This window comes from Dermacentor albipictus, chromosome 1 (assembly GCF_038994185.2).
Source record: "Dermacentor albipictus isolate Rhodes 1998 colony chromosome 1, USDA_Dalb.pri_finalv2, whole genome shotgun sequence".
Taxonomy (NCBI): Eukaryota; Metazoa; Arthropoda; class Arachnida; order Ixodida; family Ixodidae; genus Dermacentor; species Dermacentor albipictus.
Window position 1 is genome coordinate 250,797,521 of NC_091821.1, and position 27,087 is coordinate 250,824,607.

The following is a 27,087-nucleotide window of genomic DNA, read 5'->3' on the forward strand; positions in this document are numbered from 1 at the left end:
GGTGTACAGCGAAGGAGAATCGAAGCAATATCTCATTGGGGGGAGGGGGGGCAACTAGAATAAACTGCTATTAGAGAGTTTTGGAATCGAGGCCCCAAAAATTTGGCACCCCAAAGAGCTTTGCGGGTGTTAGCGCTGAGGCGCGCAGAAGTGAAGAGTTTTAGAATAAAATAGGGCTTTGCGTTTGCGGATAGCGTCTCGGGCTGACAGCTCCGCTACGGCGTCAAAGAAAAGCTATTATAGATAATTAACTAAAATATACAATTTTATGATAACAAGATAAATTTTGACATTCGTGTTTCCGCGTTTAATTACAATTTAGAGGTTATTCTATTAGCAGCAAGCAATTAGTTGCGCTTAGTTTTGAGTAACCAACTTTACGTGCGCTCACCAGCCAAGTTAAGCCGTGTTAGCCCTACGAGCCATGAAATCGACAATCGAATCCGAAATCAGTGGTGTCTAATGACTCAGTCTTCACAACACATGCTAGTTGAGAGAAAACGATAACCGCAGTTACTTCTCCTAGCTTGCGAAGTTCTCGCATTAGCACGAATCGGGCCCAGTTTGGTGCTATAGGTTAGAGCCGTCGCTTCAGTGGTTGCAGCCATGTTTGTGACGCAAAGCTTTTGGGGCAGCTTTTGGGGCCCCCGCTAAATCAGTGAAGTAGCGTGCCCGACACAAAACGCAAACGCAGTTTGCGTCTCGCGCATGCGCAGTGGCTACGAGGCTATTTCTTTGAGGCTCCTATTCTAAAACTCTCTATTAGTATTACCAGGAGTGAATGTAGAATATTTGAAGGGCGGCAATCGCATTTGGAAGGGGCATAACTTGTGCATGTCTCAAGCGAAACGGGACAGAAAATTCACTGGAAGTAAAAACATAGGAAAAGAGCAAAGCCAAAAAAAAATTAATTATACGATTTTACGTGCGAAAACAGCCTTCTGATTATGAGGCCCGCTGTAGTGGCGGACTCCGGAAAGTTGGACCACCTGGAGTTCTATAACGTGCACCTAAATCTAAGTACACGGGTGATTTCGCATTTCGCCCCCAACGAAATGCATGCGGCCGCCGCGGCTGGGATTCGATCCCACGACATCGTCCTTAGCAGCCCAAAACATAGTCACTAAGCAACCATGGCGGGTCAAGGGGAAAGCAGCTAGTGCAAGCCTCGCGGAGCCGGAACGCAGGGTACTTTATGAAACTTGAGTGTGGGTCGCACAAAAAAGAAATTAAATTATGGGGTTTTACGTGCCAAAACCACTTTCTGATTATGAGGCACGCCGTAGTGGAGGACTCCGGAAATTTCGACCACCTGGGGTTCTTTAGCGCGCACCGCATTTCGCCCCCATCGAAATGCGGCCGCCGTGGCCGGGATTCGATCCCGCGACCTTGTGCTCAGCAGCCCAACACCATAGCCACTGTGCAACCACGGCGGGTTGTGGGTCGCACAAACATGTGATAATTAAGAATGGGGAAAAGTAAAAATAAATCTTAAAAATACACTTTCTTTTTTCTCAGTCTGTATCTCGCTAAAAATGGTGAGAGGGAGAGAATACATTCAGTTTCTTGAAGCTCTCCTGAAGCACAGATAGTTCAGGAGAGCTAGGCGTGTGTAATCCCAGCAGTGCGCGAGCCCTCTGTGAGAAGATGTTTTCCTGATTATGACGCTGCAATCGAAGAAGACTGTATTAGTGGGACAGTGTTGCACGATGCTGAATGAGGGTTAAACAGAGCAAAATTAGGCGGCGTAGAGTTTCGCAACAGCCACAGGCGGCGCGAGTCTGGCTTGTTGGGCTTGAAAGTGAAATCGTAACTGGTGTGCTGGAGGGAAGGACGGACTTGCACCCAGGGTGTTGTTGTTCCGCCATTATCAAGACGGTTCATAGTTCGGTGAGTACGTTGTCTTGGGGATGTGTTACGGCAACCGGTCTTGTAGGGAAAATGTCGCGGGAACTTCACCCAAGTACCCTACAAACGCCTCGAGAGCGCTCTGACGATTCCCACGAGCAGATGGGCAGAGGCTGGAAGTTTCACACGCCCATAGCGCAATGTCGTCAGCATACGAGGCGTGTCCCAAAAGTTCATGTATTGAGCCAGCAAAAACGTGGGAGAGGCTGTAGATGCACCACTCTCTCGCGGTCTTCACTAGAAAGAACCCGGTTCACTTCTAGTACCAACCGAACTTAATTCATACGACAGTGAGGAATTTTCGCAAAGGGTCGTCACTGGTGGCGTTACGAATAAGACACCGAAGTCACAGAGCAAGAAGTGAAAAAAGAAAGTTGAGCCAAAGCCAGAAAAAGCGCGGATGAGCAACGCAAAAAATCAGCCATGTTGATCGTGTTTTTTTTTCTTTACTATTACGGAATCGGGCACCACGAATTTGTACCTAATGGTCCAACTATCCATGCGGCTTTCTCCGTAGAGACTCGACAACGTCTGAAGGATCGTGGGCACCGCGTGTGACTAAATTTGTCGAAAGAAGCGCGCAGGATTCCGCACCACAACTATTTCCCTCCTGCGCACTCTACATGAATAGTACGTGAGTTTTTGGTGCGAAAGCATCATATGAGCCATTGAGCGCAACAGCCGGCGGCGTCTGTAGGAGCGAAACTTGCCGCTATAGCTGCGACGCCACGCCACGAGCATGCGAGGATCGCGAGGCGCGCTCGTGAAGCTGGCTCGTGCTTGATGGCGCGGGCCTGGACGGAACAGAGCGGGCGGAAGGGAACACCTGCTGCCGCGGTATTGAAGGGAGAGGGCATAGCCGCGGCGCCACGTCACCGTCGCTCTCGGAAGCCTATGTTATACAGTCTAGCCCGGTTATAACGAAGTCGGCGGGAATCGGAGATCACTTCGCTATATCCACTATTTCGTAATATGTGGGCTATGAAAAAAATGCAAACATGGGAATGGGAAATTGAAATCCCTTCGTTATAACCGCTATTTCGCTATAAGTGGCTTCGTTATAACCGGGTTAGACTGTATAACCACGCAAGCTCTCGCCTGCGTTCTAACGGCGCCTCGCTAAGGCCGAATCAAAGCGCGCCAACCGTCTGAACGCGCTTGCTTGTCCGCGAGGGGTTCATAACTTGAAGGATCGCTCAGTGGCGTTCAAGTGGACATTGATGATCTTGCATTCACAACTCATAAAAAGTGCTTAGATCTCCTCGGAAGTTTTTTTTTTTTTTTTGCGCGCAATTTCGTCACTCTGCTGGACACCCTGTTTACTCCGGATGTAGCATCCTGTTACTCTCTTTCGTTTTCTAAATGCAATCTGGTGCTCTGGGGGTGGCATTTTGGAGATCTGACGACAACTCAAGAGAAAACAGCATCGCTGCTGAAGAGCTTAGCAGAAGAGGACTTGACAAAGGTGCGTAGCAATGGGAAAGAGGCGGAATAAGTGTATTGCTCCTTATGGGAAGTATTTTGAAGGTGACCGCATTAATGTATCTGAAAGATTGCAACATTATTATTTTTTAAACGTACTGCACCAACTTTTGGGACACACCTCATACATATTTACGCAAAATAGATGATCGTTATTTTGAGGTATCCTCTGCGGAAGGGCAGCAAGGCTAAAGCTGAATAGAAACGGTGAAACTCCACGTGTCACAGTCCGGAGAGTTCGTATGTGTTCGCGTGAACTAAACTGCGCAGAGACACCAAAAATTGGAGCACCCTGGAGAGATACGGTTGCACTTGGAAAAAAAGCGCGGTGAACAATGGTGAGTGCGTTATGAGCGTGCAGCGTGCGGGAATACTACAACTACGCGTAGCTAAGTGGCGTGCAAGTGACCTCTCTGTCGTCCCATCCCGCCCCTTTCTCTATATTCAAAGCTTAGCACGCGAGCATTCTTGAATTTTGTCCTCAGCGTGATGAATCCGCCATGGCCGCTGCAACCTCATGCTTCAGTAGCCATATTCACGAAACCACTGCCGCTAGTGCATAGTCCGTAGGAATTAGGCTACACGGAAAGCAAAGCTGTAGGCGTACTGAAGCATAAGCAGCCCCTCCGGCTGCTCTGAAAAGAAGCCAAGAACGCACAAGCCGCTGTTTGCATTCGTCGCGTGGCCCTGAGCTGACTCGTGAGGCCGGAAAAGCGATCCACGGAGAGCGGGGCCCGTGGCCATTTGCCGGAAGAGCGCCGTGTCCGGTGACACGGGCTCGACCCGCCGATTCGGGCACAGCCGCAGATGCGCGGCCAATGAGGAGGGCGGGAGAAAACAAAACAAAAAAAAAGTTACGAGGCGCATTCGGGCCGGCATGTGTTCGCGCGGAGAAAGAGGAGAAACAGCGCAGCTTGGGCGGCCGCGCGGGAGAAGTGGCGGCGCGCCCTGATGGTCCTCCTGGGTCGCATCCGCCGCCGGCTCGGTTGCCAGGGTCGCTGGCCCGCGAGAGCGGCTCACTTCCTGCGGTCGGCCACCGCGACGCCGGCCGCCCTGCGCACTAAAGAATGAGCGCGGCGGACAACCGGAGCGCGGGAAGACAAATAAATGTCCGGCCGTTTCGCGCGCGCGCAGAGTATAACGGACGCCCCCTTCTGCCGTGTCCGCTGGGCCCCTCTTCGGCGAATCGCTGCATTTGCGAGGCTGCCATCAAAGTTGGCCCGTCGTGATTCTCCTCCCTTTTTTGTCTGTGCCTCGCCCCTTTTTTATTCCCTCCTTCCCCTCGAAAGGGTGTCGCCAGAGGACTGCTCTTTTTCGGCGGCCGGGTCGTCGGTGATTACGCGCTGTTATTGCGAGGGTACGTGTTAATGCTTTAGGAAAACAAGAAATCGTACTCGTGGAAGCGAAATGATCGCCGACCTCGTTCCTTGTCATGCAATATACAATACGTCTTGTTTTCTCCTTAATTTATAAAATATTCATTGTCGCACGTCAGTTTTAGATTCTGGAGTTTAGACGCAATGCGATATTTTTCTGTTTTTTCCATCGTATAACTGGCTACTCACGTGTTACTACGCCCCTTTACATGACGTACCGGTCTTCTGGCCTCAGATTGGTTCGTTAAGTGCACTACTATATTTCTAAGTTGGCGTTGCGCCCTCTGGTTAGTGCCGAAGCTAAAGAAATTCGCAAGAATTACTACAATTTTTCAAAAGGAAGGTTGACCTGTGCCAAGTACCGAATACTTCAACAACAATTTAATGCCCTTTCTCAATCCTCTGAAATCATGAGCAGAAATTTTGGACGTGAACGTGGGCATGAATTTTGGCCATGTCTAGCGGCCACCGGCTAGCTAGAGACGCTAGAACATCGTATTCATCGATGTTTAATCAAGTATTGGCTACAAACTGCAACTTAAGCGATTAAGTATATATCCTTACTCCCTCAGTCGCATATTGGGGTGGTTATCTTTCGCTGAATTTCGACTTCAAGTGATTTCGATGTATTTGTACAACAGGAGGGGCTATAGAAATGGTTGTAGTTTACCGAATCTACGTTTATTTATTCCAAACAGCCACCACCAAATTAAGTAATGGCAGTTTCAGAATGGCTGTTTGAAAAACCTGCTCACGAAAACTAACGGTAGCGTAGATATAAAATTCTTCGGGCTGGGCAGCAGCCGCCTAAGCGACGATCAAACGGTTGCGACTACCGTATATAGTTGTTGTGACAAGGCAAATCTGAATTTGCTGGTGCAGTTCCGTCACATATGTATTATTCTTTTCGTCGCGGGGCTCACTGATTGCTCCAGAACAGTGATAACGCCCCTTATCGGTCCCGAACAGTGATGCTAATGTTTGCGTCATTGTGGGAATCAAGAAGTTTCGAGCACCAATTTAGCGGTATTGAAGGCCGAGTGCGTCGCGTGGTGGCATGCTGTACTTGTCCTTTCTTTTTTTAAGTTTCTCCACTTTATCGTTTCGCCTTCGACTCTCCAATCGTTTGTATTTTTATTTTTTTATTTTTTTCTTCCACCGTATGAAGGCAAGAGAGATTCTATTCCTTCTCCTTCATTTCCCTCCGCCTCTGTGCTGAAGAGAAGGCTCGCAACCACATCCCGCGGAGACAGCAATGCGCGTAAGCTTTCAGCCGCCGAGCAGTGCGGTGAATGCAGCCGAGAACGAAGCCGCTCGATGCGATGGAGGGCAAAATGTTCCCCTTCACGTTCAATTACTTCCCAGCAGTGCGTGCACGATGGGCACCCAACCAGTATCTCATCTTTCCAGTCTGTTCAAACAGCTGTCGAGGAACAGAGGGAAAAGACGGTAATAAACGCACAACACATGTCAGAATTAAAACGTCTATAGCATTGCGAGGCGGCCCGCGATCCCTGTTTCGACCCCCGGCGTCTCTTTTGAGACTCCCCCCCCCCCTCCCCCTGGCGCCAAGTTGGAGGCTAGGGGTTCTGTCGCAGCACAGCTCAATCCGTTGAGGCCGAGGCTGCCGACGCCGGAGCGTAGGGCGATCAGCCCGCTGCTGCCGCGGCAAGAAACCCCGTATGACAGAAAACGTAGATGCGAAAGAAATTGGGCGCAGCAAGTATAAAATTGCTCGGAATAAGGTTCATTCTCTTTCAATTTGGCCTCCTCCTATTTACGAAAGTGCGTAGCTTGCATTCCGATGAAGCGCGGGCAAAATCCCTTGAGCCTGATGCCAGGCATTACACCCGCCGGCCGCTCTCCCCTTGTCTTCCCGTCCTTTGCTGAGCGGCGTCACTTTATTTCCAGCATACTCGCGTGGTTTCCGGTGGCCCGCATATGCGATGACGCCAAGAGCCGCGTCTCTCAAGAATGCCAGGACTGATATGCGCTACTCCTCTTCGGGTTCATCTTGATGCTTTGCGTTGCGAAGACGGGAAACTGAGATGTGAAACTGGGATCCTTGTCGCAGCCGCCGAAAATGGTGTCTGCGTAGAATGGCGCCGCATATTCTTGGCATTCGCTCCTTAATGGATTTTTTTTCCTCTCTCAAGCAAAAACTCAAAAGTTCTCGAAAGAAAAGAAAGATGACGGAAGGTTTTCATCCGTGCTCTCCTGGTTGCATGGCAGGTCCTTAACCTCATCATTTTTATAGACCTGGTGAAATCTCAGCCATGGAGGGCACTGGCTCCCGTCTATACATTTTTATCTCGGTAGAAAAGGAGGCTCAAGCTTTTTCTTTTTAAATTTAAACAGAAGTAATCTTAGCAAATTAATCATTTATCATAATTTCATTCGTTTAATAAATGTTGCACTCCAACATACTCTTCATCCGCATTTCATAAAACTTTAATAACTTCCCTAAGGAGTTTCCCTGAATGCAGCATACCGCACGGGTTTCTTTTCTTTTTTTCTTTTCTTGTTTCCTCTCGGTTAATTCTCTTCCTTTTATTTTGTTTAAGAATTTTGTTTCCTCGTAATCTTCATTTCGGGTTGCACTCATATGTTCTGTGAGAAGCTTGCGTGGTTCCAGTAATTCTACTTTGCGAGCACGATTCTCCGGTCTGTCAGACTGCATTCGAGCCCTTCTTGAGTCATTGAGGGTCCCGTTAGCAGTCATTGACTTTGGGACCCTCGTCTGCATATTGCCTGTTACTTATTCAGTGTTATTGAATGGAGAATAAATTGAAACTGAAACTGAAAGCGCCCAAATAACGAAAGGACAGGCAATGTCGTGCAAGTAAAGAGTGGGATGAAGCTCGGCACAAACAGCGCGTACTTCCTGTGAGCGCTGGCCCCTCGCCAAGAGTCCGTCGCAGCTCGAAGCATCCATACAGGTGGCTGCTTGGAAAGAAAACGCGGACCTGTGGAGCAGACGAGCTATGTAGAGTCGGCCAACAAGTGCGCTAGCATAATTCATACGCCTGTGCTAAAGATTCCACCTTGTAAGATAGGGTGAAGGCGCGATAGGGTGAAGGCGCCTGCAGTAAGGGAAAATGGCGTTTTCATCTGTTGCTCGGGTACTATATAACATGGCATTGGACAACCTTGCTTGTGGCTGTAGCATAAAAACAAGTAGAGAACCGGGTAGTATATGGTTTTAGTGCTGGCATGAATGACAACACACTTTCACCTAGTATTTCTAATCGCCGTGAGGCCATGACCCTACCTGCAGTCAAAAATAAATCTCATTTTATCCCGAACGAGAAAAAGTGCAACCCAAGAAACGCGCCCATTCTGAAATTTCTCTCTCCTTAGTTGAATTCACGATTTAAACAATATTTCTCCTTCTTCCTCTATGTATATTTCACGTTGTTTTGGATGATGGCGTGCTACAGCAAGTCGCAGTGCACTGCGAAGCCTCTGCAGAGGCATCCAGTTCCGGGGCCGGGCACTAAGTCAGTAAGCACAACCATCATCCAGGAAGACCCGCCATCGCAAACACGCGAACAGTGTCACAGGAGGTAAATTCACTTTCTTTGCTATGCCGGAAGTTCCAACATACAACGTTAAAGGACCCCTCACCAGGCCCCATAGCGAATTTCGGTTATACGCTAGCAGTTATGTGCCCTCTAGGGAGCATTCTGCTGCAAAAATTTTTCAAATCGGCTCATTATTAGCCGAGATAGAAATATTTCAGTGCCGCGAACCCATGATTTCAGGAGGCGAGCTCCCCTGCCAAGCCAGACACTCTCTCCACTTGTTCCCTGTAGCCTCCGCAAGCGAAATTTCTTCCCTGCGTTCTCCCATACCGGACCCCGAGGATCGCGTGACGCATACGTCACGGGCCCGCCTTCGTTTTTTTTTTTTTTTCTCCTCGCTTTTTTGTGACGCGGTGCACTTCCGCTGACGGCGTCGCGCGCGAGCTGTTGCAATTGTCTCGTTTCGCGCAGCGCACGATTTTGGGCGCTGTGCACGAGGACACTTGATTAGCGGTATGAGTCTGTGGTACACGAATACTGAGGCAGACACAAGCGGATCAGAGAGCATGATCCCGAGCTGGAACAAGGTAGAAAATGACATACTTTTGGTGTCTGCGAGTGCGACTCCACGCCGTGTGGACAAGGAGACGAAAAGTAAGAACACCTATCTTGCTGCGGTGCGAAGTAAAACAAGAACATGCATACATTCGGTGTGTGTTTTATTATTTCTCTAAGCTTTAATTAATCTATTCTAGCAACATAATACACAAATAACAGATGTTGCCTTGAATAATTTGCGAAATCACGTGTCACCATGGGCGACGTCACATCACAAACACGTGTTCGTAGGCGCACTTGCACGTGTACATCATCCTCCAGCTTGAAGCACGGCGGCCGCGAGGACAACGGAAAACGGCGTTCGGTTTGAAATTTCATATCTTTCCGCTGCGCGTAGCGGTGTAATACTTTGCATACACGATCGTTATCACGCATTGTATGCTCTGCGCTTGTAAGCTCAAAATGGCCAGACCTGGTGAGGGGCCTTTTACGTAAAGCAAAACATTCCAATATAAAGGCCATTACTTCCACAATATGGTAGCCTACATTGGGGTACAACGCTGATTTGTTTTGGCACGTAAAACCCCAAATATTATTATTACAACGCTGATTTAACCGGTCACACCGTTGTAAGACGCGACTCTCAAGCAAGTACTTTAATCATTCTTGGCCAACGTAAGCATGTGTTGCAGCACGAATAGCTTACGTGGGCGAGCTTCCTGCCTTTATTGACACGCAGTTGATATTCCGCGAATGCGCCATAAATCACGACTAATCAGAGAGTTTTAGAATTGGGAACATTTGGAACAAAGTCGCCTTGGGTTGGGTTCTTGTATATTTACAATACCTGTCTAGTCGCTCCGCAATACATGGGCGCCAGTGGCCTACTGCGGCGGCACCACGTGTTCCCAATGGGGAGAGCTTTTTTGCAGGACATTCTAGCCGTCGGCGACAGTAGTGCTCGTAGAAAACGTTTATTCACAAAAGAGGTAAAAAATACGGAGAAAAAAATGTACGGCGAGTGGAGACGTCATTTTAAAACCCCAGTGGCCTTGTCTGCTGCTCTCGCCTGGATTACCAGTCCGCGCTGGGTCTCCAGGTCTGGGCTGGACAGGGTGGCCTCCCACTGCTCCTCCGGCTGTTGTGTTTGTATGTCTGGCGGTTTGGGGCCCGTACACCCCCACGTGACGTGGTAGCCAGGGGGCTGTTCATTACACCAGGGGCATGTGTCTTTGTATTGATTTGAGAAGATGCTGTATTTGTGTAAGTTGGAGATAGTGTTGGTCTGGAGCTGTCTCGAGTCCCGCGCTTCCTGTGCGTTTAACCCTGTGTGTGGTGGGGGGTAAAGCTGTCGTCGTTTGCGCAGGTATTTAAGTCTCGCACCGTAAGCCGCGTGGACGGGGAGGGTGGTTGTGGAATCGAGGATTGTGGCCGCTCGGTTTGTGTCCTTGAGCTAGCCTGTCCGTGACCTCGTTACCCTCCAGCCCCGATTGTCCTGGGGCCCACGTAATCTGGTGTTTGAGTGATGAATTTGTAGCCAATGAATGAGCAAGAAGATGTTCCCACGACAACCTGAACAAGGTCAGTCGTCTGTTTCATCGCTCACTTTTGGACCACGTGCCTTTGGAAGCTCGAACCAGCTCGATTCCTGGAAGAGCTGAACGCCAGAAGCCGTGGACTCTGACAGCGAGTACACCGTAGTCATGGGCCGCCGCATGAAGAAGATGCGCCGTATGTCGACTGAGACGACTTTATCAAATAAGAGCGAGCAGGAATGCTTCATGGTTTCTTATGTGCCGCTCTCGACGTCACACAGCATGAACTCCTTCAGCAGGAAGTTTCTAACCGAAGTGTGGCCCCTGGGCAAATCAACGAGATCAGGATCAGCGCTCGCAAGAACATCCTGACAATAGATGTGAAAAATTCCACAATACTGGAGAAGTTAAAGACCAGTCCACAGTTAAGCGCAATCCCCGTCCGCTCCTTTATTACTTACGGGAAGCAGACAACGACTGCTGTGATTTCCGACATGGAGCTTGACATCAAGCTTGCGGACCTCAAGAGTCTTTTGAGGTCATCGATGCGCATTCTTGAGATTCACCGCTTGGGGAAGTCCCGATATATCAAGTTAGTATTTGCATCTTCGACATTACCAGCGTCTGTCACAGTGGGCTACGTGATACACCGTGCACGACCATTCGTTCCGAGGCCTGTTCAGTGCCAGAAATGTCTAAGGATAGGACGTGCTGTTTGTAGAAGTAAAGCCACCTGCTCACGTTGCGGCGGAGAGCATAATACCACCGACTGTGATGCGTCTTCATTTAGATGTCCCAACTGCACTGGCTCTCACGAATCGACTTCGAAGGAATGCTCAAAGATGAAACAAGAAGTTCGCATTCTTCGAAAAATGGCAAGAGACCAATATTCACGTAAAGAGGCTGCTCAATCTGTTTGCCAAAGTGACCGACGCTCGCGAAAGAAGTGCCACAAAGCCATTTCAGAAGAACTACATAGCGGGGCACAGGCGCCACGACCACCTCTGCCTGTGCGTGTATCGAGGACGGTAACGGCGCCTACTACTAATTCAAGATCGATTACAGCACGCGGCAAAGATTCACCACCACCGGCTGATACATACACGGAATGGCCTTTGCTTCCCTCTAGGCCCACGGCCATGCCGACGGGCCCTGGGGGTCCCCTGCCCCATAAATCCAAGAATGATAGGGCCAATGAAACCGGTGGCACTACGGGCAAGCAAGGAGATGGACACAATGAGAAGGAGTGCGTACAGGAAATGCTGAAGCACCTGGTGGAGTCAATGCGCGTGATTCTTGGTGGTCTCCAGAATCCTGCCGCTAAAGGTGCCCTGCAGGTGCTCGCCGTGCTGGAGCCGCTTATCGCAGTTCTTTACATGCTATAAAGCTTTTGTTTGGCGCTTGTGCTGCTCACTCAGGGGAGGCCCACACACCAGCTTTGTGCCAGCGCCTTTAAGTTCACTTGAATTGGTGACTACTGACTAGCTATGGAACCATATAGTGGCTTCATGAATGTGTTTTCTGAATGTTCATTATCAGAATGTTGAACTTGCTTTCACCGTTGCGCATACCTCTTTCTGTGGCATCATTATCCCTCATCACATCTTTATGTCCCTGTTCTCCCTCCCCCTGTGTAGAGTGCGTTAGCTCAGGCCGATCTCTCTGCATGCCTTCATTCAAATAAATTATCTCTCTCGCTTTGTTATGGAGTATTTTGAAGTTGTATGAACAGACACAAGAGGATGAGATAGCCTAGAAGCAGCACCTGCGCTGTGCCAGGTGGGTTGCACGGGATTCCTTTCACGCTGAATCAGACATAAAAGGGCTCACCAGGTCTCGTGGAAGAAAAAAAAATGATAATGCTCTATGACAAATGCCGCCACCACCTTTTGGATATTTCGCTCCGCGAAACGCCGGTGAAGGAAAAGAATACTGTCAATGCCCTCGGTTTGAAAAATCTTGCAGTTGTTCGATTCGTTGTGCAGTAACCACGAGGCGCGCGTGCGCGCGCTAACAAGGGAAGCCTTCAGCTTACAGTTCGGTTTTCATTTACCATCGTCAGCCAAGGTAATCCAGATTAGGCTACGTCGGCGGAAATCTTCGCGCTTAGGCCTATGGTCTTTCGCGCCGACTAGCGATCTCAAAAATGTCGGGGATTTATCGTTCAATCTTTGTCATTTGCGTGCGGTGAGCAAAACCGAAAGCCGGCGTGATCATTTATTTCTTACGAACCTAAGTTACTCAGAAATCCGATCAGATTTGGTGCTAGGTGAAAGCAGTCGCTTTCATGATTTCCGCCATATTTGTTTACGCTAAGCTTAAGGGGAGATCCAAAGCGGATTTGAGGCCCCCACTGGTTGTAGGATCGAGGCAAGCCAAAACTCTCTTCTTTGAGTCCCCAAGGCCCAAGGCGCAGGGAGCGGTGGTACCGTGGCCCGGATAGCTCAGTCGGTAGAGCGTTAGGCTTTTAACCTAACGGTCCAGGGTTCGAGTCCCTGTTCGGGCGTCTATTTTTTTCTTTTTTTAATTTATTATTTTATTAACTATTCTATTTATTTAGCGGCACCAGCATTTGAGCTCGGTACCTATCGCGTACGAGGCGGATGCTCTGCCGCTAGGCCACCGTGCCATGGAACACATGCTCGCGCGCACACGCACACAGACAGACAGACAGAGCGACAGAAACCTTTAACAAACCCAGCGCGTACCATGCGCATAAAAAATACCGCGAACGGGGCAGGGAAAGCCGCAGCAAGCACTCGGCGAGCTTCGCGTGGACATGCATGACCTCCGCGACAACTGAAACCGTTGATCCCGGAGGCCCTGTGTTGTATCCTTAAAGCACCGCTCTGCTTCAGTGCCATCTGCAGCGACAGATGACGATGCAGTAGACCGGTTTGCTCCAGCACCCAAGGCTGTCATCGCAAAAAGAGCTACGTTTTCGCCGCCAGACGGCACACTGCCATATTCCAATGCGCCATATACCAGCTTCGTCAGATTTGGAGCGAGATTTGCCGCTGTCCGATTAGCTGTCTGTTTAGTCGTCTACGGCCCGTGTTGCAACACAGCCAAAATTAAAGCGAGTAAGCATGGAGGAAGAAAATACATTAGGAGAGAGGTTTCGGCAACGCAACCCATCCTTTGCAAGCGAACTCTCCGTGAAGGCAATCTCTTCGCTTTTTTTTTTCTTCGCAGTATCGGCCCCACACATTATAGAGTTTCATACAATAATTACTAGAGGGCACTCTGGCGCTGCAGTCGTTGTACCACCACGGGAATGATGGGAAGTACATGCTTTTGTCTGATCTTCGTGCTTGTGGATTCAGACGCTTTTGTAGCTTTGTATATAAAGCTATATAAATCTTTTTGTCGTAAATTTCAGCGCAATCTATACTCTTCGACGTGCAGAAGACGCCGCGAGCACGCACAATCGCTATTAATTGCAACGATTGAGCTTGTACAGGTGGCCAAATTCAATCGCTCCAAGCGTCTCAAGAAATGCCCGCGATAAATGCATAAGGGCGTTTCATTCGCTTGTTGATACATGCGCCCGTGGCTTAATGGTTTCAATATCAGGCTTCTGTTTTCGAATCCTGCCATTGGACAATTTTAATGGTGTTTATTTAATTATTTATTACGCAGTACATTGTTGAAAATGATGGGTTTACAAAGTCACAAAGCCGTTTGAAGACAAAAGGATGAAGTTTAGGCAAATCCATGTACTTCCCATTATTCCCATGCTGGTACAACCGTTCTCATTGCAGCTCCTGTAGACACTAGCGCCAGAGTTCCCTCTCGTAATTATTGTACGAGACTCTGTGCCACACATGACCTCTGAGACGCGTATAGGTGTTGTCTAGGGTGCCTCGATGTTCTCCTCGCACGCCGCTGGAGGTTGGTTAAGGTATTTACATAAAACAAGTTTACAAGGCAGCGACACTCTGTTCTTCGCGTCGTCCTCCTCACTCCTGCACTTGCTGTCTCTTTTCTACTTCATTCGAGTCTGTGATTGGCACATTGCTTGCACCTGATGTGCTAAGCGGCTAGATGTGATATTTATTATGTTGCAAAAGGTTCAGAACAACTGCGCATGCGCTAATCATCCGGTAGGATTTCTTGCCGGAAGAAAAGACGTAGTCGTATACCCAAGTCATGGGACGACGTTTTGAGAGTGTGCTACGGCAGCTGGCATAAAAAAGCACATGTCGCTGTAATAAACTGCATGAGAATCTCCTTCCAGCTCTGTAGAAGTTAGAGCACCTCGGACAATGAGGAACGCGAACCCGTCAAAGCGTTTTCATCCGTGTTTTGTTGTCTGCCACTGACACCTGTAGCGTCCGTCGTTGCGCAACAATACAAGAGGGGGCATGGTAGCTGACATACGAATTATATTCACCTTGTGCATGCACTTGCGTTCCCATACATTGAAGCCTTGGCTCTGCGAAACGCCGCTAATGCGACAGAGTATACTTCACTGAATCACTGAAAGGCTGCGTCGAAGCCCCGAAACGTACAGTATGACCTGACCAGGCTTTTGGTGCGACGACGCAGCCAGGCGCCGGTGTCGGTCATATACCACAACAACAAATGTTTTTGCGCTGTAACGTAGACCGCGTTTACTTGAATGCTGGGGTTTCATTTGATTTGCAGTACACGTTTTCTCAGCAATTGCTTCAGGTTTGCTTAGCGACAACAGGGGCAAACGTCCTTCTGAATATGCTCACCCAAGCCGTCTGGTTGGCGTTTCACCGTTATCGCGTACCGTACAAGGGCGGAGTAGAAAATAATAATGTAGTCAATCATTAGGCTTTTGAAGCGTTCCGCATCATCAGCGCATCATCAGCGCTAAGGCTGTGCTGCCATCTGCTAGGTTAAATTCAAACCTCTTTTATACATTGGCATAGTCTCTGGAGGCCTGTCAGTGCCAAAACAAAGAGCTGATCTCAATAACGACGACAAGTCCTACCTAATGGTCTGCCTTCAGCATGAAGTAAGGCTAAGCAATGACTGATTTCATCTTTTATTTCTTGCCGTTGGAGTGTAGAGCAAGTAACAAGCGTGAATTTAAATCGAAGCGGGCGCATGCGAGGCGCCATGGCTAGTAGTGTAAAATTTAAAACGTGCACAACGTTGCTAGTTGGACACCAGGGATTATCCCCCCCCCCTTTCTTTCTATACCGTACCTTATACTTTGAACTTAACAATTACTTATTCTATATGTGATTTACTTCTATAAAAGATACATGTTTCTATTCGGCGTCATAGCTCACACCAAACGTTCCTTTTTTATGCACGCCCTCATTAGTTTTGATCCTACTTGTTGACGCTCCAGTGCAGTTCGGGGAGGGGGAAACCAGCAGGAGAGGAGGAGTGGCGCTACCTTGAAAACTTGTTTTATCTAAGGACCTTAATCCTAGTGGTGTCCAAATGCACGCCGCGGAGGGTGGCTCCCTCTGTATCTTAAATTTGGATCTTAAAAACTATGCTTTTGCTCATTGAATGCAGCGGAAGCGACTTCGCGAGCCGAAAACACGTCATAGACATGTGGTTTCGATGTAAACTCGTAAAGGCTCATGGAACGTGTCGTCTGCTTGGCGCTTCCGGTTCAACAAATGACAGTTCCGGAGCACGATTCTCCATTCGCGGGGCCCGTCGCGCTTGCTCTCTGTGCACCTTCATCGCAAGGTATCGCCCATATTCCTACTTTCTAGAGCCTGCGATGGTCGCATCAATGACGACTGACCACGAAATCTGAACACAGGCAGTCATTTAAAGTATTTTTAGTAACCGATTGATTGAACGCGTGAATTAGGCATGTGTGCTGTCGCAGTTTCGTGCTTATCTTGAATGGCGAGTCGCACTTGTTCTCACGTCAATTCTGTTCGGATCGAGGACGTGAGTGGTTTTGTAACATTTCACTCGTGAATATCAGATTTGGGCTAGAGCGCGTCGTATACGCTAACGTGTTCGCCTGTCGTAGCCATTTATGAATCGCGTTGCGCAAGTGCGTGCAGCTGCTAAGACTTTCCCTAAGAAAAATACCATCCACACATTTGGCTTTGCGACTTTTATATCACTGATAAAGTAGATGCTTGGGCAAGTTTGTACGATGCACTTGGAGCTTTCTATCATTTTACAGCGACCCTCTGTACATTTTGCGAAGTTTAGATATGAATCGTACATGTGTTGTAATATAACTTGGTGTGCACGTTACTGATACTTCCTGGAACATGCATAATAACAAAACGTCAACAGCACGGTTCGCATGGTTTTACCCCGTGCTTTAACATAGTATCTCTTTCTCTAACTTGACCGAAACACTTGTTATAAAAGTCTCTAACGCGTTCAAAGATGCAGTAAACGCTTTGTATTTGGGGACATTTTGTGATATTTGTGTGGGGTATGGAATGTGAGTCATGCTTGAAGTGCTCGTCGGCTGCAGTTGGCTTCCCCGCACGCTTAAGTCTGTCCTGATATGCTTTCGACGTCTGTTTATAAGGAAAAAACTGCAGTCCTCCCACTACACCAAGCTCATCTTGCATCGAACACCAGATTGCGTTGTTCGCCTAAATGGCGTTCCAAGACATTCGTGCCAAGAAAAGGCTTGGATTGAAACCGCTTGCACGCCTACAGTGCATCCAGTTCTAAACCATACATGTTTCAATCAGCCTAGTGAAATTGAGATGAAATAAGTAAAAAAAAAATAATTGTCGTTGGCACGAACGGAATTCACTTCAGGACAAGAAAGTGCGCCTCGCCATTCAAGATAAGCACGAAAATGCGACAGCGGGCATAGCCAATTCACGTGTTCGACCGATTGGGCTAAAAAAAATTTAAATGACTACCTATGCTCCGATTTCATGGTCAGTCGTCCAGGTGACTTACACAGGCTCAAAAATTAGTAGCGTGGGCGATACCTTGTGATGAAGGTGCACAGAGACCAAGCGCGACTTGTCCCGCGAACGTAGAATCGGGCACCGGAACCGTCATCTGTTGAACCGGAAGCGCCGAGCAGATGGCATGTCCTATGAGCCTTTACGTGTTTACATCTCACCTATTGGCCGATAACGTTTGGTTCGTGGTAGTTTTTAATAGATGCGCACTTGTTTGGCTGCGCTATCATAGCTCTGCCTGCAGAGCGGGAGGACTAAAACCTGCCGCGCGCTCTCATGTGGCGATCACATGTTCGGTCGATACGTTTTGACCTCAGTCGTGTTGCCTGATGCTGTCTCCTAATTTTTCCTTCCTCCATGCCAGGAAGAGTCTACCCACCACGTGATCATGTTACGGTAAGCTTTAGTGTCTTCCACTGCCGTGCTACCTACACTCAGTGCACTCTCCTCCAAAATGACAACGGGTGCGACGGCAACATGCCGCTGCCGCACTCGAACGTTGCAACGAAGACGATTAATATATGCGTTCTAGTAAACGACCGTAGTTGGAAATAACATGCCGAAATAAACTGTGCGCAGAGCGGTTGGCAAAGCACCCTATTAAAACCTACCGGGAACAAATCACAATCCGCCGTGTCTAAGCAGAGTCATTGGCCGAGTTCGCCTTGGCCGAGTGCAGGGCCACGTGTTGGACTGACTTTCTGAGGGAGAAAGAGCGAAGGATATGGCTTCACGAAGAATTGGCTAGCAAAGACTGGCTATGTGACGTTATGATTGCTTCTATAGTCGGATACAACTTAATCCTGGAGTGAAGCTCCGCCCACGCCCTCATAACCGCCAGCCACTGTACCTCCGCGAGGCTTCATACAGTTCGTACTTCAAGGTTTCCCGGTTACCTAAATAAGGCGGCAACCACAAAAATTAAATTATTAGCGCGTAATTTTCTACGTTTTCACTCGTATATTATAGTGCAACGGTGAAAGCCTAATTCTTTATTGAACTGAAATAAAACGCTTGCTTCGCTGCAACTATTTACTGTCAAGTTTGATTTCAGTTGGCAGCAAATTTCATAAGTAAAACAGGCTCAGCAATTAAATGAACTGCACCACAGATTTTGAAAAGTGAAATGCTCAGACTCCATACACTTTGTTCATGTCTGTTGCATACCTCATCGCTTCTGCCGATGAAAAGACTCTTCAAGAACAGCAGACGCTCCGGAGGTATCAAGTACGACGCCATTTTGCAAATGTCGCATCACGACGATTCTTTTTGCTTCTGTGATGGGCTGGCGGACTAACACAGCCCCGCGCGGTTTGTGCGCCTTGGTTGCCAACTGCTGTTTTCTTTTTTTAACTTGTGTGCTAGTATATATTATTTCCTTCTGTGCGCGAAAAGACAAGCCTTCAACCTACAGTTCGGTTTTCATTTACCGTCATCAGCCAAGACAATCTACATTAGGGTACGTCAGGGGAAATCTTCCCGCTCTAGGCCTATGATTTCTCGAGTCGACTGTAGCGATCTCAAATATGTTGCTGATTTATCGTTCAATCTTCGTCAATTACGTGAGGTGAACGAAAGCGACAGCCGGCATGATCATTTGCTTTTTACGAACATAGCAAGTTACTCAGAAATCCGATCAGATTTGGTGCTATGTGAGAGCCGTCGCTTTGATGATTTTCGCCATTTTTGGTTCATTAGGCTTATGGGGAAGACAGAGAGAATAAACATGCTTATGGGAGGGAGCCAAAGCGGTTTTGGGGCCCCACTAGTTGTTGAATCGGTGCAAGCCAAAATCCACTTTGTTAAGTCAAAGGCGCAGTGAGGCGTAATCCCGTGGCCCGGATAGCTCAGTCGGTAGAGCGTTAGGCTTTTAACCTAACGGTCCAGGGTTCGAGTCCCTGTTCGGGCGTATGGTTTTTTTTTCTTTCATTTATATTTTTATTTATTGTTCTAGTTATTTAGTTATTTGAATGCTACGTATTCATTCACGCAGACAAAAAAGGACAGCAAAGCAAAAGAGAACCGCATGGTAGGAGGATACATCCTGGAGGGCCCGCTGTGAAGGTTGTGACCTATGCGGGCAACCTGATCCAAGTGTGTAGCGAAAGAGATGAGCTGTGTCGTGTGGTGGAAAACTTGACAAAGTTTTCTGACGCTTCTAGTGCTATGGTGATAAGCACACCGGCACATTAACTGGTCTCCGCCAACAACCGGTAGCAGGCTTATACCCGTACCGCAAGTGTTTGGGCTCGTGGTTAGGAATGTAAAACTGAAAACCATCGCGTTTTCTTCATGTTTGTGCATGGAAAGGACTGACGAAATGAGAAGTTGCCTGGCAGTGTGCTTGGACCCAGAAAATCTGAAAAGTGACAAGGCCACCACACGGCTAAATTTTCTCGCAGCAAAGTTTCGTGAATGGCACGGAATGAACATTCCGTCAACAAACCGGGCTTTTGTTTGCCACTCAGTGTTTCTTCAGAGCGTTTGGTACACAGCACAGGTGTCTCCCGTATTCTGACGCGCAAGTAAACCGGGCACAGCGATTTTGTGCAATAATTATCTGGGATTCGCGGTTTGAACGCATGACATGCAGCAACGTTTACATGAGCGTGGCAAAAGGGGCCTCGGCCTGGTGAACACTGAACTTAAATTGAAGGTTCAAATATACTTTTTTTTCTTCGCTAGCAGAATAGGGCTATCATGACGTATTCTTCCAGACATCTTGAAAGGGCCTTTCTGAGGAAACGGTTGGAGGATGCTCAGGGAGCATCGAGAGCTCGGGAACTACGGTTTTTTTTTCTTGCTTTGCGACTATGCCTCGTGGCAACCCAAGCGAACAAAGGACTATGGTTTTCCAGAGCGTTAGAGCAGGCAGCGCGTTTCTTTGAGCAGTGGTACTCCACTGAATAACCTACAGCGAGTGAAACGACAAATGCTTTCCTGGGACACTATTGGCATGCTCGCTCCACCACGACTGTACCGTTCTAGAATGGGAAGCCAACTCGTGTCTGATGTAATTATAGCGCCTATCACATTACCCAGTTTGTCCTGCAGTCAAAGACTTTTTTTGTGAGGTTTCTTCGTCCCATGGTCTGCAAATTGCTCATTGTGCCCGGTTCTGGGAATCCTTGCAACATATGTGTTTTTGTTCTGTACGACTGCAGTTCACTTTTGGCATACGATACGGGCAGTCATTAATATAACACTGTAACCAGCCTCCAGTGATCTAATGTTTTTAACGGTCGTCGAGTATCTTAACTGTAAGTGCGCTGAGACGCTGATGTTACTAGGGCTCAACGCAATTTGGTGCTCACGCGTGGAATATGTCGAGGCAAGTGCTTACCCCAACGTGCACACACTTCTGCCCTGCATTTGCCTTCACCAGCTCTCGGGTAGCAGCAATTGAAAGTGAGCTCGAGTCAGCGAATGGAGGACTCTAGAGGTGCTCTTAGACAACAGCGAATGCAAAATGTAGCTACATGCAGCTTCAGATGATGGAGCAGAAAAAGCTGCTGCTAATGTCATATGTCATGGTGCATGTATGTTTGGAAAACCGAACACGAATGCACTGCAAATGTTATGTGTAAAAGAAAAGGCGAAGGGCGCCTATTTAGTATATAAATATTACTTTCCTTGCCTTTTTTTCTATCGAAGGAAAAAATAGGTCGGATCGCTCAATCGCTAGCGCACTAGGCATTTAACTTAACGGCCCAAGGTTCGAGTCTCTGTTCGGGCGCGTGTTTTCTCATTGTATCTATTTGCAAATATTATTTATTTATTTATTTATTTATTTATTTATTTATTTATTTATTTATTTATTTATTTATTTATTTATTCTATTTCTATCTATTAATGCACGCAGACAACCTAAAGAACGTCTGTCCCGGATAGCTTGCTCGATCGGTAGGCTTTTATTCTATCGGTGCATGGGTTCGAGACGCTGTTCGGGTGCATGCCCTATTCTCTTTGTATTTTGTTATTTTTATTTATTCGCTTGCAAACACATCTTGGTTAAGGTCACCACCATTCTGGACATAGGCACCAAGGGCAACCGGTCTTGAAACTTCGCGTGCCCACAAGAGCGCCGTAACACACCGCTTAGTGAGCAGCGAAAACAGTTTTCAGTAGCACGAACTGCGATTTCGCGTCAGCAGATTCGCTGCTTATCTTGAGGCACACGTGTCCAGCTTCTGAGCTAACTGGCCACTGGCGTGCTAAAACGTAAGAACACACGCATTCCTGGCAACTAGCGCAGCCATGTACAGAGCTTTGCTGGGCCCATCGCGCTAAGGCAAATGTTGATACAGGCCCGCTTGCATGGTATGCGTATATAAACTGGTAGCGAAGCTTCCACATGTCCAGAACATGGCGGCGTGTTGCAACCGTCGTCATCTATGTGTTGGTGGAACAACTTGCTTGTGTCCTGAAAAAAAGAAATGAAGTGAAAAATTACACCACACCAGGAAGTGTAAGTGACGTCGTGATTTACGTTCCTTGGCTCGAATGTGCAAATCCGTTTGAGGTGCGGCATTTCGATAGCAACTCGAAGACAATTTTTTTCTGAGCTTGCAGCTATGGCCTCAACTTATGCGCCAGCATGTCTCAATAAGAGTGGCCTGTGTCTCAAGCTCAGCCCAATTAGACTGGCAATGACGGCCATTGGTTTTGTACGTTCCCTAAGAACGTGAGGGACTAGGATGTCAATGAATGGCAATGCGAAAGAGGTTTCAAAAGCCACTTCACCTTTATTACAGGAGAACTGTAAAGCCGATATAGATGCCCGAATGAGAAAATATGTTTCGATGGAAAAGTAGTATTGCCAGAACAAAGTCGCAATACTGCAATGCATGCGAAACCGATTTACAGAATCCTCGAAGCACTCAAAATTATTTGCAACGCCATGCATTCATATGAGACAGTTATCAGACTAGACAGCGTTGCACCCGAATTACCATTTAAATGCATTTCAACTTCCCAGTATTGCTGCCTGCGGAGGGCACATAGCTTGCGTTACGAAGTGTGAAAAAAAAAAGCAACTAACGCTATCAGGTTTCTCACGCATGACCGCCCATGATTTCAAAGAGGTTATAGGAAAGATAAAGAAGCGGTTTCTTCGCACACTGTTCGCGGCAGCGGACATCAGCATCGGTCGGAATGCGCACCCATAATGTGCGGCAAAGTACACTGGTGTTCCAGTTAACACTTTCCCGGAGAGCGCAATGCCCGGAAAATCGAAAACCAGCCTCACCAAGTGGTGGAATGTGGGAACAACATCCTTAGTAAAGAACCCATCGCACGGTGATTGTCGACGTTAATGCGATTAACATTTGAGCGATGCAGCGACACACTGTGTTGCCACATTCTTCACTTCCGTGTAGCCGACCTCTTCAATTTTCTGTTAGAGACATCATCTTCACTTCTCTGTAGCTCAACACTCCTCACTCAGTGCACGCTGTGGTCCCATTATGTTCGCTTCACTTCTTTCTCGTCACTCGGCTGCTTTTGATGCCGACTTTTTCCTTTTTTCTGTAGCTGACTAAATTTTTTTTTAATTATGGGATTTTGCGTGCCAAAACCACTTTATGATTATGAGGCACGCCGTAGTGGAGGACTCCGGAAATTTCGACTACCTGGGGTTCTTTAATGTGCACCTAAATCTAAGTACACGGTTGTTTTTGCATTTCGCCCCCATCGAAATGCGGCCGCCGTGGCCGGGATTCGATCCCGCGACCTCGTGCTCAGCAGCCTAACACCATAGCCAATGAGCAACCACGGTGGGTCTGTAGCTGACTATAGATGAGTTTTAGGTTACCGACTTCTTGCCTGTTATTTTGCTTGTCTGAGATTGTCGCCAAGAATGTTCGCGTGCTCAGCGCCATGTGCCCAGTTGCACATATCCAGTGCCCAAAGTTGTCTGTTCTTTGAAAAAATTCACGAGGTGCCACATCGCAGACGCATGCAGAGATAACAATCTCTCACACATATGTCGCTTTTTTTTCTTTATAAAAATGATTATCTCACGTGCTGCGACAGTGTCTCTGCTCTTTCCCTAAATTCGTAGCTTGCACAGCCGTGAGTCGCTCTCACGTGCGAGGTTAAATGCGCATTGTCTTTATTGTCAGCATGAGGCGTGCGTTCCCCTGCACGGTAACACAGCGCCCCTTCTGTCCGACGTAACTCCTGCCGCACGTGAGCGATATTTCGTATACCAAAGCCCGGTCGCACATTGTGTTAACGACCTTGGAAGGGCCTGATGTTGAGAACAAAGGCAATGCACGGTAAAGAACGCATGTCTTCTGCATGTGGCTGCGAACCCCGGCTGTGTGAGCTACGAATTTTGGGTAAGAGCAGGGACACTGTCGCACGCGAGATACTAGAATAATTTTTATAAAGCGAGAAAATAAAAAGAAGACAAATGTGTAATAGGGGCACCGATATCTGTATGCCTCTGAGAGGCGGTATCTCGAAAATTTTTTCAAGGTTATGTTGTTCGTATCTTGAGCATTGCCATAGTGCGCTTGTGCGGGTGGTGGAAGGAGGTATATAAGTATTGCGCCGCCTTCAGTAGATGAAGTATCATCTGTCCCGTCTTCTACTACTATGTATCGTCTTGCTTAGTGTCATTGCTGCGAAGATGAACCCGCTATAGGTTCCAATTGTCTTGGTTAGAAGCGCGCCTTATAGCTGTTACCGCTCACATCCACCGCGCTGGCTTGGTGGCTATGGCGTTCTGCTGCTAAGCACGAGGTCGCTAGTTTGATCCCCGGCCGCGGCGGCCACATTTAAGTGGTGGCGAAAAGCAAAACAAAAAAAAACAAACGTGCGCGCATTTAGATTTAGGTGCGCACTAAGGAACTCCGGATGGTCAGAATTATTCCGAAGACATCCACTCCGGTGTCCTTCATAAGGGATTGTGCAGTTTCGGGACGTGAAACGCCACAGTTTAATTTACATTCACCGTGCGCTCACGAACTAACGATGCCGCGCAGCCACAGAAGTACCGGAAGGTATTACAGCAGTGTATGAATCCAAAGTAGTTGCGCTGCATCTCGAGTTGAGCCCGGTTTCTCGTTGTTTGCTCGTGCTGAAAGTTTTTGCGGCCGACCATGTGCCGGGAAGTTTTGATGCGATTCGCAAGGTGTTACGTACAGGAGGAAGAGAAAAAAAGAAAGGACATGGAGGTTAGCCAATGTAAGTGCCGGCTGGCTACCCTGTGCTGGTTAAAGTGAACGAAAGATAAGAGAAGGGATGAAGAGGGGGAAAATTCATAGAATAACGCGATGCAACGAGCTACATCTTTCAAAGTCGGTCGCATAATTCACAAGTCCTTAAGAATGTGAGCAGCGCATTTAAGGCATTCAGTGCCGAAACCTGTCTGGATCAGTAACCTAGGACTTTTTCTTCCGTCAAGGGGTAATTGCGCAGTCTTTCCAGCGCGGGAAAGCCACAGAGCAGGTGCTCGATCGTCTCCTCGCAGCCGCAGTTGCCGCATGCAGGGCTGTCGGCTATTCCATTGCGAAATGCATGGGCGTTTGTGAGTGCCACGCCGAGCCACACATGGCAGAGAAGTGTTGCTTCTGCTCCTGGTAATCCTGGTGGTAGACGGAGTTGCAGACGTGGATCGAATATGTGCGAGACGTGCGTTGGTAAATTCACATGTGCTTCACAGTGTCAGTGTGAGCTTACGCGCGAGCGAGCGGAGCCTCGTGGTTGGATCTGTTCTTGACAGTTATGTTGGTACGCAGTGGACGCTGTTGTTGAGCAAATCGGGCAGCGTCATCCGCACTGTCGTTACCGAAAATTCCGCAGTGATATCCAATGGTAAATGATGTTGCGTCCCTTTTCGATTGCACGATGGTGATGTAGTCGGATCCCTGCGACTAGCTGTACGTTAGGTCTTGGACTGAACGGGGACAGCCCACACTGGAGAGCTGTCTTCGAGTCACAGTATATGGACCATGACTGTGATGATTTGTGACCAACAAGCTGCAGAGCAGCACGGATAGCTGCGAGTTCTGTAACTGTAGCCGCATAAAGGGCTACATCCAACGCAGAATATATACTGCATGCAGGGCTGGCTCCACAGCATTGTACTGGTTATACGTCTAGTTTAGGAGAGCCGGCGCAGCAATACTGCGGAGCTGGGAGAAGCAGTGGGGCGTGAGTAAGCAGTTGGAACATTACCAGATTATGCTGCCTGCGGCACAGACGCGTGCAACTTGCCTCTTGTAAATAGCGTGCGCATCAATGCCCTCCGCTTGATAGGGCTGTGAAAACGTTACGTTAAATGGGCGTCCCAGCCGTTTTCCTTCTAGTGCCCTGTGGTATACGCTCCGTATGTCCAAGGAGCTTAGTGGCTGACCTTCCACGTGGTATGCAACGGGTCGGCACAGTTTTGTGTATCCGTAATGCGCATTTTTAACGAAATCTGTCTTGCGATAGCCGACGTGAATTCCCTCTATTTACCCTACCAGAAAAGGGAAAAATGGCGGTTTCATCTTCAGTGACGCGGAACAACAAATACTAACTGAACTGCAGTGACGGTATATTGTGAAAAACTGGCAGCACGGTAAGGGGAAACAAGCGCATCGGGACCTCTTTAACGCTGGCAGGGGCTTATGCAAACACTATTCGTTTGCTATTCGCGTTTCTTAGCGAATAAGTAAACGCAGGAGCTTAAATAAGAGTTAATCAAAAAGAAAGAATTGCTGTTGAACATATTTTAATTACCGAATTAGTTCTTTACTTAGTTACTTACATTGCTCACTTATATATTATTGTTATAAGTAGTAGTAGTAGTAATGGAAGTAGTAGTAGTAGTAGTAGTAGTAGTAGTAGTAGTAGTAGTAGTAGTAGTAGTAGTAGTAGTAGTAGTAGTAGTAGTAGTAGTGGTAGTAGTAGTAGTAGTAGTAGCAGTAGTAGAAGTAGTAGTGGTATAAGTAGTAGTAGTAATGAAGTTGCCTGGTTCCCACACGTGCAAAAGTTCATCGCAAATTGATAAATAATCAAACTACCGAACAGAACGCTCGAACGACTTCGAAAGAAAGGTGCTCGCAGCATTCTTCATTTCAGCACTGCCGCCCATATTCAGCTTGTCGCAGTTTATCAAAATGAAACCTCTATGCTCTATATAAGGAATTTTTCATCTATATTAAGCCCTCTTTCTTTTTGAGAGCGACCTTTAAGGTATAAAGAATAGAAATTACCGTGCCTGATATTTCCACGCGAAAGAATTGCCATTCTCCTTTCATCGATTTCCTGCGTTAAAAGTGGAACAAATCCCCCTCGAGTTCGAGAACTTGGGCTGAAACCGGAATCCAATCACCCTTGTCGTAAAGAAGTAGGCAAGACAAGCGCCCGTGCATCGCTTCGCTCCGGCGCTAAATTTAGAACGTCTTGGAATTAACAAAAGTGTCCAGGCAGGCTCCGGCCTGTGGCGGATCGTGCCCGCTCGAAAGCCTGCGCTCGAGAATTATAGGCAGCAACTTCGCGCTCCGCTCTGAGAGCTTTGCTAGAAGCCCATTTTAGTCGCCGTCAATACGCTTAATTGTGAAGCTGTCGCTCTATAGGACAGATCCCACCTAGCTGTTTGAAATTTAAGTCCCTGTCAGACATTAAAATCAAAACGCTCCGTCCCGTAAGAATGTAGATATGTCGCTGTGGAATCAAGACAAAGTACTGCGCTTCCTTGAAGGAGACTGAGGATAATAGAGAAAGGTGGACTAACAGTAAACGAGCCCCGCAAGCACACAATGTACTGTAGCGAAAATATCGACGGGGGACGAGGCATGCGGTAATTCCCCCTTTTCCG

General features: G+C 47.8%; 1 protein-coding gene and 2 non-coding genes across 3 annotated transcripts in view; all 3 read left to right on the top strand.

The window, feature by feature from the left end:
- The window catches only part of LOC135900843 (uncharacterized), a 715,897-nt gene that overhangs the window by 364,766 nt on the left and 324,044 nt on the right, over positions 1-27,087 (top strand). The gene's annotated exons all lie outside the window — the stretch shown is intronic.
- TRNAK-UUU (transfer RNA lysine (anticodon UUU)) lies at positions 12,817-12,889 on the top strand. The gene has a single exon. It is a non-coding gene; the product is annotated as a tRNA-Lys (tRNA).
- Positions 19,113-19,185, top strand: TRNAK-UUU (transfer RNA lysine (anticodon UUU)). The gene has a single exon. It is a non-coding gene; the product is annotated as a tRNA-Lys (tRNA).